This window comes from Kogia breviceps, chromosome 10 (genome assembly GCF_026419965.1).
Source record: "Kogia breviceps isolate mKogBre1 chromosome 10, mKogBre1 haplotype 1, whole genome shotgun sequence".
In the NCBI taxonomy this organism is placed as follows: Eukaryota; Metazoa; Chordata; class Mammalia; order Artiodactyla; family Physeteridae; genus Kogia; species Kogia breviceps.
Window position 1 is genome coordinate 70204725 of NC_081319.1, and position 4341 is coordinate 70209065.

Genomic DNA, 4341 nt, shown 5'->3' on the forward strand with positions numbered 1-4341 from the left:
TCGCCTGTGTGTGGGGTCCTTACCTTCGTGGCTACAGTGGGGCTGAACTGGGGCAGGAGTCTACGGCAGTGATGGTGTATTAGTTTGCTAGGGCTGCTGTAACAAATTATCACAAACTGGGTGGCTTAAAATGATAGAAATTTATTCTCACAGTTCTGGAGGCTGGTAGTCTGAAATCACGGTGTTGGCAGAGCCACGTTCCTTTTTTTTTTTTTTTTGGAGGTACATGGGCCTCACACTGTTGTGGCCTCTCCGATTGCGGAGCACAGGCTCTGGACGCACAGGCCCAGCAGCCATGGCTCACAGGCCCAGCCGCTCCGCAGCATGTGGGATCTTCCCGGGCCAGGGCACGAACCCATGTCCCCTGCATCGGCAGGCAGACTCAACCACTGCGCCACCATGGAAGCCCGGGCCATGTTCCCTTTGAAGGTTCTAGGGAAGAACCCCTCCTGGCCTCTTTTTAGCTTCTGGTGGTTCCTGGAATCTTTGGTGTTCTTTGGCTTATAGCTGCATCACCCCTGTCTCTGCTTCTGTCTTCACATGGCCTTCTCTGCTCTGTGTATCTCCATCTTTGGCTGATCTTCTAAGAACATCAGTCATTGAATTTAGGACTCACCCTAATCCAGTGTGATCTCATCTTAATCCTCAGTAATTACGTCTGCAAATATCTCATTTTCAAATAAAGTCACATTCTGAGGTTCTGGGTGGACATGAATTTTGGGGGCACATTTTTCAACCCACTACAGATGGCCATGAGGGAGGGGCCCCATCCCAGAGCCCCTTTGTTGTGAAGCCAAACGTGTTTGGCTGCTAAACTAAGGGAGTTGCAGAGAAAGCTGCAGCTGGTGAGACATTGCATGCAGGTTATTTTGGGTGAGTGATCAGCAATCAAGATATGAAACAGCAGGCCTGTTGACTGGGAGCTGCAGAAGGCAGAAACGGGCTTTTTCCAGGAAAACAGTTCTACTCCTTCCCCCTTTTGGGAATTGTACATCTCTCCTGAGCTTTAACCTGACAATGGGTTGGATCCTTCTGTTCAGTTTTGAAAACTCTGTTCAGGTCTCAAACTTCCCTATGTACCAGGGCCTGGTTAATATGCATATTCCTGGGCCCAGCCCCTGGGATTTTAATTTAGCAGGTCTGGGGTTGAGACCCTAAAACGTTTGAATGAGGACCCCTTCACCTCAACCCAAGCCCAGTGATTCTTGATGGATATCTGACCACATTTAGAGAAACATTTAGTTGATTTCAGTATTACTTAATTTGTCAAAAGGCCTAAATTAGAAACCTACAAAGGGAGACTGAGGGGCTTTGGATGACTTTCACACTCTCATTTTAGAGATGTTAAAACTGAGGCTCAGGGCATTTTTAGGGCAGTGAAACTATTTTGAATGATGTCATTGTAGATACATGACATTATGCATTTGTCAAAACTAGTGGAACTGGGCTTCCCTGGTGGCACAGTGGTTGAGAGTCCGCCTGCCGATGCAGGGGACACGGGTTTGTGCCCCGGTCCGGGAAGATCCCACATACCGCGGAGTGGCTGGGCCCGTGAGCCATGGCCGCCGAGCCTGCACATCCAGAGACTGTGTTCCGCAACGGGAGAGGCCACAACAGTGAGAGGCCCGTGTACCGCAAAAAACAAACAAACAAACAAAAAAAACTAGTGGAACCGTACAACACAGTGAGTGAACCCTCAAGTAAACTATGGACTTTCTTTAATAATAATGTATCAATATTGGTTCATCAATTGTAATAAATGTACCACATTAATGTAAGATTTTAATATTAGGGGAAATCATGGGGGTGGGAGGGAGAGAATATACAGAACCTTCTGTAGTTTTGGCACAATTTTTCTGTAAACCTAAACCTGCACTAAAAAATAATGTCTATTTTTAAAAAGAAGAAGAAAAAGCTTGAGGCTCCAGAGAGATACCTACAATAAGAAAGTGGTAAAGTCAGGATTTGAACCACAGCAGCCTTGAACACTGTGCCAAAGGCTGTCAACCCAAGCTTGGAATCAAGGGTTGCCAGCCTCCCCACCCTTCTAGCCTGTCTCTGAACTTCTTCACTGCTGCCTGTGTCCAAGGACCCTGTTTTCTCTCCCAAGGAGTGGCCCTCCTATCCAGGAGGGAGGAGTGGATCGAGGGAGGGGCTCTGACCTTGCTGGTGACTAAACTGCCACCAGTCCCCTTAGTCTAAATCCTTCAGTGAATTGTCTTCTGAGACTCCTCAATAGCCCCAAGGAAAGTCTAGCCTTCTTGGCCTGGTATTCAAAGTCCCCTGCATTCTCTAAACTCATCTACTCCTACTGCCTCCCATTTTCCTTATGCCAGCATGGCCTGCCAAGGAACACCAGCCCTGGGATACAACACCACAAGGCTCATTAACAGGTTAAAGGTTCTGACAAGTCCTACGGTGAGGAGAACTGTTCAACATCATTTAATCCAGAACTTGCCAAATGTGCTTAACTGCAGGACCCCCTTTCTCCTGACGGCCAGCACACACAGAAGCCTCTTTGCCTAGTGCAGCCCAGTATGCAGGTCCCAATACTGCTTTTCCCCAAGCAGGCCTGGAGCTTGGGCTTCTTTCAAAGCCTCTGCAGAGAAGTCCCTCCCTCTTTCTTCTCCTTATTCCCTCCAGACTTTGCCTCCGGCCTCCCTCCAGGAAGTCATTCTCCATCACCCTCCATCAGAGAATGGGCAGCTTCCTCCGTCTGCCCCTGGCCCTCTATGAACAGCATTTACAGTGTGCAGGGCTCTGCTTCCCCTCCCCACTGCCCACTGTGAGCCTCTGACTGGAACAAACATCTATGAATGAATGATGTCCCAGGGGCCTGTTGGTCGTTTCTCTGCCCAGATCAGACCAGCATGGTATCCAAGGCAGCAGAGAACCCAGCAGGAAGCAGAAGTAGGTGGCTTGGCCTGTACCTTAGGGTGTTTCCCCTGAAAATCTCAGGCTCTCAGACTCCCAGGCCTCTCCTCATCATCCCTCAGTGTCCTCCAGTCCATCCCCCATCCAGAATTAAACTTCTGTGTGTCACCTCAGCCCCTTCTCTACAATTATCTCAAACTTGGAAAGTTTCTCCAGAGGGAGGTGAAGGTGCTGAGCAGTATGAAGGGGTTCATGGGTTCTGCCTTACCCTGTGGGCACCTGGCCAGAGTGACAGGAAATGAGTCCATTCTCAGGCTGGGTGGGGGAACGGGGCTGAGCTTGGGGTTCTGGGTTCAGTTACTCTCACAGTTGGCCTGCAGGTCTTTTGCCCCTGGCCCTTGGTGGACAGGGTTGAGCTTTGCCCTGTGGCCAGTGGGGCAGCTCAAAAGGTCTTGACAGAGATAAGGAAGCCAGACTCAGGAACTGGAGAGAGGTCAGTAGCAGCAATCGTGCCCTTGATTCCCTCCTTTGTGAAATGAAGGGTGTCTTTGCACAAAGGCACAGCTCCTCTCCCAAGGCAGCCTGGGCCTATCGCTGGGGCCTGGCAATTTGTGTCACTTGGGGCAGGGCTAGCCTGGCATGAAATGGGGGTGGCATTGCTCCCAGTGAGGGGCAGCACATGGAAAGGCAGAGATGGAGGAACTGCCCTTGCAAGGAGAGCCCGGTGTGCACACATGTCCCAGTGCCTGCAGGGGTGGAGGCTTGCTTGAAAGAGGGCTTGGCTCAACTTGCACATGGCACATTGAAATAGCTTTTGTTCTCCAGGAGGGTGTGGGACAGTCATGTCCCTGAGCCGAGATACAACCACAGCTGGGGAAGGAGGAATCTCTTCCTCTTTGCCCCACATTTTCTGTCCTCATTCTCCCTAAACCCCCTGTGATTTAAGGTAAGAGGCTGGTGATTTTCTCCTTATTCACAATGGGCAGCAGAGGCACAAGGCTACTCTACCAAGCTAAAGAAGATGTCGCCGTCATGCCTCACACTCCTACCCCAAGATTTCCTGGAGCAGGAGCAGTGCCTGGTGGGATTCTGACCTGGTTCCTCCTGTGCGAGCCTATGCTCAGCGGGGCAGCCGTGATCACTCTGGGCCAGAGTGTCAACAAGGCCTCACCCCACCCCGTCTGGGGGGATCCTGACCTTTTTTGTGCCATGGATCCCTTCTCAAAATATTTTCCTATGCATAAAATAAAATACACAGGATCACAAAGGAAGCTAGTTATGTTGAAATACAGTTGTGAAAATATTTAAGTGTGTGATGTTTGGTGAACATGGGTTTCTTTATTAACACATTAAATAACAGGATCAAGGGGGTGAGCCCAACAAACTACTGAAAACTTGAAGTAGAAATGAGTTTAAACGATGTTTCAAGGTATCTGCAGCACTGTAAAGGGAAATGAAAAGTACTGC